The sequence below is a fragment of the Phaenicophaeus curvirostris genome, chromosome 30 (genome assembly GCF_032191515.1).
Source record: "Phaenicophaeus curvirostris isolate KB17595 chromosome 30, BPBGC_Pcur_1.0, whole genome shotgun sequence".
Classification (NCBI taxonomy): domain Eukaryota; kingdom Metazoa; phylum Chordata; class Aves; order Cuculiformes; family Cuculidae; genus Phaenicophaeus; species Phaenicophaeus curvirostris.
In genome coordinates this window covers 4,763,496-4,776,782 of record NC_091421.1, presented here as the reverse complement: position 1 = coordinate 4,776,782, position 13,287 = coordinate 4,763,496, and positions in this window count along the sequence as shown.

The following is a 13,287-nucleotide window of genomic DNA, read 5'->3' as shown; positions in this document are numbered from 1 at the left end:
AGAGAAGTGGTGGCTGCCCCATCCCTGGAGGTGTTGAAGGTCATGTTGGATGGAGCTTGGAGCAACTGGATCCAGTAGGAGGTGTGTTGGAACTGGCTGGGCTTTGAGGTCCCTTCCAACTCAAACCACTCTGATTCTATGATTCAAGCATAGTTTTAATATTCTGCCAAGACCAATGGGCTTTTTCATGGCACATCCCTCCCACCACAGCACCCTTTCCAGGGAAAATGGTTCCCCTGCTGATCTGTTTGAATACCAAAACCCTCACTTCATGGATCCTTGTCTGAACTTCTCAGTTTGATCTTAAGGATTCAAACAAAATGTATGGCTGGGACCTGACCAAGCTCGTGGCTCTCGAGAGGTGAGGTGGGGTTATCTCTCACATCGTGAGCTGCTCACTTGTGGCTTTGTGGTTGCAGGCACATTGATGTTCCCGATTGGCATCAGGTCATGGGGTCACCTGGCAGGTTTTGGGCTTCATCTGGTAGTGAGGGCAGTTGTGGTGGCTCCCTAGGAATAAGGAAGAAGATAGAGGTGAAATCAGGCTGGTTCCATTCAGTAGTGGCTGGGAGCAGTGTTCTGCACTGAACTAGGCAGAATATTCCACGATGATGTTTTAAAAGATCCCAGGAAGCATTGCTGGTCATCGCATCAGCAACCACATCTCCCCGAGCATCAGTTCCTACTCCATTCTCCTCTCAGTACCAATTCTTTCTCTCCATCTTATTTTTTCCCCCTAACTGAAGTTCCTGACCCTGGATCCAGCCGAGGAGGAATCCAGTCTGGCTGAAATGGCCTCTCCCAGTGCAGAGTGGAACTAAAAGCCCTGTCGGTGATCAGATCTCATTGTAACGCGTTGCTTGGTGCCTTTTGAGTCCCAGCTCCTGCTGAGCATCCTGTGCTGCCTCCCACATCCACTCTGTTAGTTGCTGGAGGCAGGGACAGAATCAGTCTGCCGAGGGATGATGAGGAACGGCAACGGCTGAGGATTAAAGCTGTGTTTAATGCTTGAGAAGGAGCATTGAGGCCTCTCGGAGATGAGCAAGGCTTTTCAAGTCCTGCCTCCTTGCAGAAGGATGGGGGTAACCTGCAATAGCCCTTTATAAGGAAAGTGTTTGGAAGGGGTCATCTCTGCTGGCTGGAGATGGTGAGGACGTGTGGGAAGACCTTGCAGAGCGAGGATTAACCTGCTTTCTCACTTCTCCTTTCTAAGTGGACAAGGCTGGAGCACCCGTTGTCCCACCTGGTAGGCGGAACAGCGAGGTGGGGATCCAAGCTTTCCTTCTTTAGGGGGAGGCTGGATCCCTGCTACTCATGGTGCTGGGTCCTAGGGAGACTCTAATTTCAGTCTTTCCAGGACACAGCAATGGCCTGATGCTGAACTGATAGAATCACAGAGTGGTTTGGGTTGGAAGGCACCTCCAAACCCATCCAGTCCCACCCCCTGCCAAGGGCAGGGACACCTCCCACTGGATCAGGGTCTCCCAGCTCCATCCAACCTGGCCTTGAACCCCTCCAGGGATGGGGCAGCCACAGTTTCCCTGGACAACCTGGGCCAGAGCCTCCTCATCCTCATGGCAAAACCTTTCTCCCTAAGATCTCATCTCAATCTCCCATCTTTCAGCTCAAAACCATTCTCCTTCAACCTGTCTCTGCCCTTCCTGATCAAGACCACCTCCCCAGCTTTCCTGGAGCTCTTTTCAGCACAGCTGGAAGGGGAACCATTCTTTTGGATCGTAGGTGCCCTTAGCAGTGCAGAAACCTGTCGCCCCATGCTGTCTTTCCAAGGATGGAGACGGGAGGGATGCTTTACACAGCGGTAGCCCAAGCCTTGTTTCTCTCCCTTGCTGTCTTCCCTGCCCTATGGGAGAGGCCGTGCTGAATCAGGGTGTTTCTTCCCCTCCTGCTGATGTTCTCGATGCTCCTCCTTGGTCAGGTATTTGGTTCAATTTGGAATGGGCTGGTCTCCAGAACTGGGCTTTAAGATTTGGCGCCAGCCTTCTGGGCTACACAGGAAAACAAGCTTAAAAAGGATGGGGACAAGAGGAAGGTGGAGAAAGCTCTGGAGGATGCAACCAAGGGTCCAAACACCTCCAACTAATCTTCTTTGTCTTCCTCCTCCCCTGGTGTTGCCACCTGTGTCCTTGCAGCCTGGGCTGGTTTCTCTCCTGATCCATTTGGATGAAGCAGTCACCGTCCAAAGATGCTGAGAGGTCCCAGGGTCTGGATATGCCTGGAGAAAGATGATGCTTTGCTTTGAGTTTGTTTGGTAGGTCGAGGTTTGTGGATGGGCACAGGGTGGCTTAAACCATCACAGGGTGGCCTGGAAGTGCTTAAACCTTAGCAGACAAACCTAGAGAATCTTGTCACCCTTCCCTTAATAGATGGAGATTTAGCCCAGCCATCTGGAAAATCACCTTTTAGGGTTATTGGCTCAGTATTTATATGCATAGTAAGATAATTTATTTCTCAAGGTCCCATAAGTAATTGCTGTTTAGTAAGGACGGGTAGTGTATGAAGCATAAACAACGCAGCAGCGTTTGCCCCAGGGAAGCTGAATGATTAAGGTTAAGCAAGACTGAGACAGGGCTGAGGGATTCAGAGAGCGGTGGCGGTAATGAGTGGGTCAGCAGGACTTATTTAAGCCTCATCAGGCACGCGAGGAGCGTCTGGAGTGGGAACGATGCGCGTTAAAACCAAGTGACGCATCGCAGGGGAATGGCTGATACTGCGGCCACAGGTAGGACAGGGCAGAGCTGGTTAGAATCATAGAATCATAGAATCACCAGGTTGGAAGAGACTCACCAGATCATCGAGTCCAACCATTCCCATCAATCACTAACCCATGTCCCTCAGCACCTCGTCCACCCGTCCCTTAAACCCCTCCAGGGAAGGGGACTCAACCCCCTCCCTGGGCAGCCTCTGCCAGTGCCTAATCACCCTTTCTGTGAAAAATCTTTTCCTAATATTCCTGCTTCCAGGGCCAGGGTCAGTCCACCGAGAGCACATCAGGTAGAAAAATAAAACAAGAAGAGGGCCTGTTTATTAAAGGCTTGGTTTGCTTTGGTTAAATTTGGCTGCTGGCCCTCGTCGTGTGATAGGAGGATCCGTGGCTTGAGCTGGAGAGAGGTCGTTTATATAGGGTCCCAGACCAGCAGCGCCGCTCAGAGCTTTGATTGCAGAGACGGTTCAGCCCCGCTCGGTTCCTGGGCCCCAGCTCCGTCCCTCAGCCCGCTCGGCAGCGCCCGGTGCCCAGGCTACATGCCCAGACCAGCGCCGCGTAGGACAGCCGAGGACACGCCGGTGACCACAGGGCTACCTGCAGCTCGGGGCATGCATGTGGTTTGCCGTTGCTCTCCTCGTTGCTCTCCTCGCCTGACCCTTCCTAGCCCTGAGGGACAGTGGATGAGCACTGAGGGAAGTTCTGCAGCCTCCCTTCCCATGCTGGGATCAGGGCACGGTGGCTGGGAACAGGAGAATTCCACCCCAGCCTCTAGGTCCTCGTGGACCTTGGTTTGGGGGGTGGTTGGGATGGCTCTGCAGCCTTCCCCAGCCTCACTCCGTCCCTGCTCTTCCCTTTTCTCTCCCTTATTCCTTCTTTCTATGCTTGTCAACCCTTCTAGTGTCACATTTTCATTCTGACCTCCTCTTTTTTTTTTCCTTCTGTGCCTACGCAGAGCCATCCAAGTCCCCTTCCTCCTCTGTGATTTCTGGGTGAAGCAGCGAGGAGCTAAAACTCTGCTAAAACTCGCTTCCCCCAAACCAGACGTCACTTGCAAAGAATTTATAGGAGGGTTTGGAAGGCAGGATGGGACGTGCCCTCATCTGCTTCGTGCTCAGGAAGGTTTCCAAGCGATCTGCTGTGCTTTTGCTCGTTGTAGTTTCCAGGAAATGTCAGGTATTGAAAAAAAAGACACCCAAGTAGGACTCATGAAGTGGTGGTGACATCACTCATTTCTGCTGAGCGCTGCAGGCTCTTCCCTTCCCGCTGGGTGATTCCATCCATGCCCAGGGCTGGGGAAGCAGCTGCTGGGAGCTACATGTTCCCCAGGCAGCCACATCCCATCATCTCCCAAATCCAGGGTCTCTGCTGCATCTTGGAAACCTGCTACGTTGTTTTCTCAATCGAAGATGCCCCAAAGCTCCTGAATCTCTTTGTGTTCCCAACTGTCATCCCAGCGAGTCCAGAGGAGGCCATGGAGATGATCCAAGGGCTGGAGAAACTCCTGTATGAGGACAGGCTGAGAGAGTTGGGGTTGTTCAGCCTGGAGAAGAGAAGGCTTTGGGGAGACCTTAGAGCAGCTTCCAATATGGAAAGGGGCTCCAGGAAGGCTGGGGAGGGGCTCGTGATCAGGGAGTGCAGGGAGAGGATGAGGAGGAATGGTTTTGAGCTGACAGAAGGAAGATTGAAATGAGATCTTAGGGAGGAATGTTTTGCTGTGAGGGTGAGGAGGCCCTGGCCCAGGTTGTTCGGAGTAGTGATGGCTGCTCCATCCCTGAAGGTGTTGAAGGCCATGTTGGATGGAGCTTGGAGCCCCAGATCCAGTGGGAAGAGTCCCTGCCAGTGGAAGGTGTCCAGCCATGGAGCTGGAACTGGGTGAACTTTGAGGTCCCTTCCAATCCAACCTGTTCTCTGATTCTCCCTGTGTCCCCCACTGTCTGAAGCTCTGCTGGGAGCCTGAAGGTTGCTAGTTCCCTTTCTAACAACCTGTCCTGTTACTTTGGCAATTGGCTTCTTCTTTCTCAATAGCCCTGCTTATAAAAAGAGCATAAATGAGACCTACAACGTGAGGCTTTGCTGCTTGCTGTTTCCCAATCCTCACCTGAATGAGTGACTTCATTCCTTTTAGACAGCACCCAGTATCCACCACTGATTACAATCTAGCTCTGTGCTCTTGTGTCATTTTTAATTAGGCATTTTGTTTCTGCGTGTCATTCTCACATAGTTTACGGCGTAAATAATGATGTATTGTCTTTCAGTGGGTGCTGCGAACCTTCAGCTCCCAATGCGGTCTTATGGATATTCATGAGGCCACCTCCTTGTTTTGCAACCTGCAGGTTCTGGAGCTGAAATACAGTGGGATTTTTAGCGGGGGAGGATCTAAAACATCAAAGTCATCATTAGAAGGTGGACGTTTGCATTGGGAATGGCACAAACAGATCATTTTGGCCAGAGCAGTGGTAGCTGCTCCGTCCCTGGAGGTGTTCAAAGCCAGGTTGGGTGGGGCTTGGAGCCCCTGATCAGTGGGAGGTGTCCCTGCTCATGGCAGGGGTGGAACTGGATGGGCTTTGAGGTCCCTTCCAACCTGAACCATTCCATGAATCTATAAGGTGGGAGCTGGTGGCTGGTTAGAGCAATTCCAGCCCAGAGCAGGTTCTCTCCTAAAATTAATGTGGTGATGGTAAGTCCATTAGTGTGGTGGTGGTAAGTCTCTCTTGAGGTGAGATGTCTTTCCGTCTGTTTTTTCTCTGCAAGGACAAGGAACCGGAGCTCCTGCTGTGTTTGTCATCATGTGGGAGCCCCAAGCTGGGAGCAGGGGTGTGGTGAGGGTGGGAAGGGGAGAAGGGGTTGGTGACACCACGTGAGGCAGCAGCTGTGTTAGAGTCATAGAATCACCAGGTTGGAAAAGACCCACCGGGTCATCGAGTCCAACCATTCCCATCAATCACTAACCCATGTCCCTCAGCACCTCGTCCACCCAGCCCTTAAACCCCTCCAGGGAAGGGGACTCAACCCCCTCCCTGGGCAGCCTCTGCCAGGGACCAATCACCCTTTCCATGAAATATTTTTTCCTGATGTCCAGCCTGACCCTCCCCTGGTGGAGCTTGAGGCCATTCCCTCTCGTCCTGTCCCCTGTCCCTTGGGAGAAGAGCCCAGCTCCCTCCTCTCCACAACCTCCTCTCAGGGAGTTGCAGAGAGCAATGAGGTCTCCCCTCAGCCTCCTCTTCTCCAGGCTAACCCCCCCCAGCTCTCTCAGCTGCTCCTCTTCTTCTCCAGCCCCCTCACCAGCTTCGTTGCTCTTCTCTGGACTCGCTCCAGTCCTGTTAGGACAAACTGAAGGCCCATTTGCTGTGGGATCCCACAAAGAGCAGGGTGGGAGCTCCTGGTGCTGGAGAACCAGTGCCTCTGTGCCCCCTTGCTTGCGACTGCCTCGTTCCTGTGCTTTTCAGAAGCCCAAACCACGAGACTAAAGGTCTGAGTTTCTTTTTTCTCGTGGCCACCTGTGGGAATTGGATCTCAGTCTTTCCTTCTTTGCCTTGTGCCACCAACACCTTTCTGGAATAAATGATGCCAAGCTGAGTGGTGCAGTTGGCTTGTCACAGGCTGGCATGTCATCCAGAGGGACTTGGACAGGCTGGAGAAGTGGGTCCATGTGAACCTCAGGAGGTTCAACAAGGCCAGGTTCAAGGACCTGCACCTGGGTTGGGACAATTCCAAGCATAGGCTGCGGAATGAAGGGATTGAGAGCAGCTCTGAGGAGAAGGATTGAGGGCACTGATGGATGAGAAGCTCAATGTGAGCTGTTGAAGTTGCTTGCAGCCCAGAAAGCCAACCGTGTCCTGGGCTGCATCCAAAGCTGGGGGACCAGCAGGGCGAGGGAGGGGATTCTGCCCTTCTACTCCTCTCTGGTGAGACCCCACCTGGAGTTCTGAGTCTGGTTCTGGAATCCTCAACACAGGAAGGATGTGGAGCTGTTGGAGAGAGTCCAGATGAGGCCATGGAGATGATCCAAGGGCTGGAGAACCTGCTGTATGAGGACAGGCTGGGAGAGTTGGAGTTGTTCAGCCTGGAGAAGAGAAGGCTTTGGGGGGACCTTAGAGCAGCTTCCAGTATGGAAAGGGGCTCCAGGAAAGGTGGGAGGGGCTCATGATCAGGGAGGGCAGGGAGAGGATGAGGAGGAACGGTTTTGAGCTGCAAGAGAGGAGATTGAGATGAGATCTTAGGGAGAAATGTTCTCCTGTGAGGGTGGGGAGGCCCTGGCCCAGGTTGCCCAGAGCAGTGGTGGCTGCCCCATCCCTGGAGGTGTTCAAGGCCAGGTTGGATGGGACTTGGAGCCCCTGATCCAGTGGGAGGTGTCCCTGCTCCTACAACGCAACCAGAGTTGATGGCCTCTAAGGGTTCCTTCCAACCCAGAGCGTTCTATGATAAATGCAGAACAGGTGCTGCCTCCCCCTCTCTGCAGCTCTCCTGGGGTGGTTTGTCATGCCGCGTTCTTCCCAAATGATGCAACCCAAGCCCTGCGCAGCGTGGGCAGGGACAGCAGGGCACGGGCCGCTCTGCTCCTGGCCAGCACTTGCCTTCCTGCCAAGGGGCAGTTGCTGGGTGTGTGGTTGTGGTGCTGGGTTCCCCCTGAGGGCTGCTTCACTCCCGAAGCCTCCTCTTTGTGGTTGGGAGCCGCTCACCATCCCGACGTGTCTGCAAGGGAAGGGTTGGCACCAAACGTTGTGCCCCGTAGCGTAGCTCAGCGGGTTTGTAGCGTGCACGGAGCACGGGCACGGGACCAAGTCAGCGCCTGGAGGCGGAGGGAGGAATCGCTGGCTTGTTTCGCTCTGTCCCAGCTTTGTGAAGACGGTCGTGACGCGGCGTGGCCGGGTTGCACGTGCCCTTGCGACGGCTCCGTGCAGTCCCACATGTGGATGTGGAGCTGTTGGAGCGGGTCCAGAGGAGGCTGCAGAGATGATCTGAGGGCTGGAGCACCTTCCCTGTGAGGACAGGTGGAGAGAGTTGGAGTTGGTGGTTGATTCACCTTCCCTGGAGATGTTTAAGGCACGGGTGGATGAGGTGCTAAGGGGCATGGTTTAGTGTTTGATGGGAATGGTTGGACTCGATGATCCGGTGGGTCTCTTCCAACCTGGTTATTCTATGATTCTATGATTCTATGTTCAGCCTGGAGAAGAGAAGGCTCTGAGGAGACCTCATAGTGACCTTCTAGTGCTTTAAAGGAGCCTACAAGAAAGCTGGAGAGAGGCTCTTCATAAAAGCCTGTGGTGACGGGAGAAGGGGGAATGGATGTAAGCTGGAGAGGGCAGATTTAGATGAGACATTGGGAAGAATTTCTTCACCATGAGAGGGGGGAGAAACTGGAACAGGTTACCCAAGGAAGTTGTGGCTGCCCCATCCCTGGAAGTGTCCAAGACCAAGTTGGATGAGGCTTGGGTAACCTCATCTAGTGGGATGTCTCTGCCCATCTCAGGGAGCTTGGATGATCTTTAAGGTCCATTCCAGCCCTAACTCTTCTATGATTCTATGTGTGTGTCGGGGCCACGCTGGCACTAAGCCCGGGAGCGAGTCTGTTATCCTTGAAGCTGGTACCAGACCTGATTCATCCTGATTTGTAACTCCTGGGGTCAAATTCTGTGCGACTGATTCATGCCTGGCGCACGCCTGGTGAACGCGGTGAACTGGAAACTCGGTCCTGCCCTCAAGGGCCCTGCAGCTTTGTTTCATCCCAGGTAAAGCTCTTCCCCTGTGCTGAGAAGCTCTGCAGCGCGTGGAATTCGAGAAGAAAGCACCCACAGTGTCATGGAGAGCTGTTGGCACTCTTGGAGCTGTTTTTCCTCTCCTCTTTTTGTTGCCAAGCCTCTCTCCTCCCACGCTGTCCTTGTGTAATGTGGAAACCTGCTGCAAGTGGAGTTGGTGGCTGGAGGTGGCTTTGAGGAGCTGGAGAGCATCAAGGGGAGGCAGCTGGGGCTGGAGGTGGCTTTGGGGAGCTGGAGAGCGTCAAGGGGAGGCAGCTGGGGCTGGAGGTGGCTTTGGGGAGCTGGAGGTGGCTTTGGAGAGGTGGAGAGCATCAAGGGGAGGCAGCTGAGGCTGGAGGTGGCTTTGGGGAGCTGGAGGTGGCTTTGGAGAGGTGGAGAGCAACAAGGGGAGGCAGCTGGGGCTGGAGGTGGCTTTGGGGAGCTGGAGAGCGTCAAAGCGAGGCAGCTGGGGCTGGAGGTGGCTTTGGGGGAGCTGGAGGTGGCTTTGGGGAGCTGGAGAGCATCAAGGGGAGGCAGCTGGGGCTGGAGGTGGCTTTGGGGAGCTGGAGAGCATCAAGGGGAGGCAGCTGGGGCTGGAGGTGGCTTTGGGGGAGCTGGAGGTGGCTTTGGAGAGCTGGAGAGCATCAAGGGGAGGCAGCTGAGGCTGGAGGTGGCTTTGGGGAGATGGAGAGGGTAGTGGAACGACAGCTGGGGCTGGAGGTGGCTTTGGGGGAGCTGGAGGTGGCTTAGGGGAGATGGAGAGGGTAGTGGAGCAGCAGCTGGGGCTGGAGGTGGCTTTGGGGGAGCTGGAGGTGGCTTTGGGGAGCTGGAGGTGGCTTTGGGGAGCTGGAGAGCATTGAGGGGAGGCAGGTGGGGCTGGAGGTGGCTTTGGGGAGCTGGAGGTGGCTTTGGAGAGCTGGGGAGCATCTAGGGGAGGCAGCTGAGGCTGGAGGTGGCTTTGGGGAGCTGGAGGTGGCTTTGGGGAGCTGGAGAGCATCTAGGGGAGGCAGCTGAGGCTGGAGGTGGCTTTGGGGAGCTGGAGAGGGTAGTGGAGCGGCAGCTGCGGCTGGAGGTGGATTTTGGGGGAGCTGGAGGTGGCTTTGGGGAGCTGGAGAGCATCTAGGGGAGGCAGCTGGGGCTGGAGGTGGCTTTGGGGGAGCTGGGGGTGGCTTTGGGGAGCTGGAGGGCATCGAGGGGAGGCAGGTGGGGCTGGAGGTGGCTTTGGGGAGCTGGAGGTGGCTTTGGAGAGCTGGAGGGCATTGAGGGGAGGCAGCTGGGGCTGGAGGTGGCTTTGGGGGAGCTGGAGGTGGCTTTGGGGAGCTGGAGAACATTGAGGGGAGGCAGCTGAGGCTGGAGGTGTCTTTGGGGAGCTGGAGAGGGTAGTGGAGCAGCAGCTGGGGCTGGAGGTGGCTTTGGGGGAGCTGGAGGTGGCTTTGGGGAGCTGGAGAGCGTCAAGGGGAGGCAGCTGAGGCTGGAGGTGGCTTTGGGGAGCTGGAGGTGGCTTTGGGGAGCTGGAGAGCATCTAGGGGAGGTAGCCAAGGCTGGAGGTGGCTTTGGCAAGCTGGAGGTGGGTTTGGAGAGCTGGGGAGCATCTAGGGGAGGCGGCTGGGGCTGGAGGTGGCTTTGTGGAGCTGGAGAGCGTAGAGGAGCGGCAGCTGGCGCTGGAGGTGGCTTTGGGGGAGCTGGAGGTGTCTTTGGGGAGCTGGAGGGCATCGAGGGGAGGCAGCTGGGGCTGGAGGTGTCTTTGGGGAGCTGGAGAGGGTAGTGGAGCAGCAGCTGGGACTGGAGGTGGCTTTGGGGGAGCTGGAGAGCATCAAGGGGAGGCAGCTGAGGCTGGAGGTGGCTTTGGGGAGCTGGAGGTGGCTTTGGAGAGCTGTGGAGCATCTAGGGGAGGCAGCTGGGGCTGGAGGTGGCTTTGGGGAGCTGGAGAGGGTAGTGGAACAGCAGCTGGGGCTGGAGGTGGCTTTGGGGGAGCTGGAGAGCATCGAGGGGAGGCAGCTGGGGCTGGAGGTGGCCTTGGGAAGCTGGAGAGCATAGTGGAGAGGCAGCTGGGGCTGGAGGTGGGTTCTTGGAGCAGCAGGTATGGTCACGGGTGGCCCCAGCTCCACCTAATGCTGGACCTGATCTTCTTCCCCCTCCCACAGCCTGGGAAGGAGTCATTCATGTCCCAGCAGTGTGGGCAGGTGCGAGATAATTGTAATTATTATTGTCATTGTTGAGTGTTTTGATGCTGGTGATGCGGGACACAGACCCACCACGCCCTCTGCTGCCATCAGCACCCAGGGCTGGGCTCCCCGTCAGGGCCAAGGCTGCAATCGTGCCCTTTGCTCGGACCGTAAAACCCGATGCCAAGTCCCAAGCTGGGAGAAGAGCAGAGGAAAGGGGGGGTTGCACCTTCCTTTTGGAAGCTTCTGACTCACACACTCAGCTAAAAGCTGGGGGCTGGAGCCGCGTGTCCTGCTGGTTGAGAAAGAAGGGGTGAGAGAAAATCCCTGGCTGGTGCGACAGCAGGCGGGTGGAAAGCTCTGAAGCCCAGATCTTGGGAGGACAATTCTCCAAATTCCTGTATTTCCCGTGTTCACAATTGTAGGAGCAACCCCTTGTCTCCCTGCGAGCTGAATTGGCCCCTCTGTAGAGCAGAAAGAACCATCTCAGCTTGGTGACTACAGCCCTAATAAAACACTTGTCATAAATTAATCACTTGAATTTTTGTGACCATGTCGAAGCAGGTCCAGAGGAGGGTTGCAAGGATGATCCGAGGGCTGGAGCACCTCCCATGTGATTTATCAGGCTGAGAGAGTTGGGGTTGTTCAGCCTGGAGAAGAGAAGGCTCCAAGGAGACCTTAGAGCAGCTTCCAGGTCCTGAAGGAGCTACAAGAAAGCTGGGGAGGGGCTTTTCATGAGGGCATGGAGTGATAGGACATGGGGGAATAGCTTTAAATTGGAGAGGGGTGGATTTAGACCAGACGTAAGAATTTCTTCGCTGTAAGAGTGGTGAGGAACTGGAACAGGTTGCCCAGGGAAGCTGTGGCTGCCCCATCTCTGGAGGTGTCCAAGGCCAGGTTGGATGGGGCTTGGAGGACCCAGATCTAATGGGATGTCCCTGCTGATGGCAGGGGGGGTTGGAACTAGATGACCTTTAAGGTCCTTTCCAAGCCAAACTATTCTGTGACTCCAGAACTGAAATCAAGGCTCCTGGTGGTGCCTCATCAGAGTGGAGCAGAGAGGCAGAATCTTTTCCCTTGACCTCATGGTCGCACTTCTGATGCAGCCCAGGATCTGGTCTTCCTGCTTGTCTTCTGCCCCGTACCCCTTGAGCTGAGCCTGAGGGTGAAGTGGGTAGGAAAGAGCAGAGCAGATATCCTCCTCATCTCAGGTTCTCTTGCACCTCTGGGACCTTCACCTGTTTTGGATCTCCTACCTTAGAGGAGGTTTGGGGTTTTTCTGAGCTAGGAGCACCAAGAAAACCCTTATGCTCTGGAAAGGCACTTGTGGAATGAGGGGCAGTGTGGATCCCCAGGATGGACCTGGGTTGCGGCTGTGTGGACATTCCCCTTTGCAGAGGGGGGAATTTAGCAAGAAGCAGCTCTGTGGAGGCGAGCATGTTGGTGGCCTGCACGATAATCATAGAATCATAGCATCACTAGTTGGAAAAGACCCACAGGATCATCGAGTCCAACCATTCCCATCAATCACTAACCCATGTCCCTCAGCACCTCGTCCCTTAAACCCCTCCAGGGAAGGGGACTCAACCCCCTCCCTGGGCAGCCTCGGACAGGGACCAATCACCCTTTCCATGATAATGATTCTATGTCCAGCGTTTGTCCAGGAGAGTCACAGAATCATCGAATGCTTTTAGTTGGAAGGGACCTTTACAGGTCATCAAGTCCAACCCTCCTGCAGGAGCAGTAACATCTTTAACCAGCTCATCTCTGGAAACCCTGGCTGGTTCAGACCACCTGCTGCAGCAGGAGGACACTTTACGTGGGATCTGCTGGAGTTTTTTGCAATCCAGTGGCCTGAAGATTTAAAGGAATTTGCAGGCAGGTGTTCGGTGACATGGGGAGGGAGGTGGTGCGGGTTCCTCTCCTGCCTCTCCCACGTACATCCTGCCTGCAGGACAGTTTATCTCTCCACCACCACATACAGTTCGGTGTTTTCCTTTGTTGTTTTTTCTTCCTTGGGAGCATTTATTGGGCAACAGATCTGTTTGGACAGCTTTGATTTTGCAAAAATATCTTGGAGTTCATAATTGGGGCTGGAGGTTGTGGAGCAGCTTCGTTCCCGGGGAGTCACTGGGGTGAGGATGGTTATGGGTGTTGTGGTAGCTGTTAAGACAGGGAGTTGTCATCTGCAATTACACTGCGCCAAGGGCTCTACGAACCCTGGTGAATTCGGATGGATTCCATGTTGGGTGCTCGGTATTCTGGGGGATGGAAGACCTTAATCCTTCCTGGATTTGGATAAATTGATGTGGAGAGGAGGGAGCTGGGCTCTTCTCCCAAGGGACAGGGGACAGGACGAGAGAGAATGGCCTCAAGCTCCACCAGGGGAGGTTCAGTCTGGACATTAGGAAGAAATATTTCATGGAAAGGGTCATTGGGCAGTGGCAGAGGCTGCCCAGGGAGGGGGTTGAGTCCCCTTCCCTGGAGGGGTTTAAGGGACGGGTGGACGAGGTGCTGAGGGACATGGGTTAGTGATTGATGGGAATGGTTGGACTCGATGATCCGGTGGGTCTCTTCCAACCTGATGATTCTGTGATTCTGTGTGAAATGGTGTCATGTCCTTGACTCTGCCCAAGCTGTGTCAGAGGAGATATAATTTTGA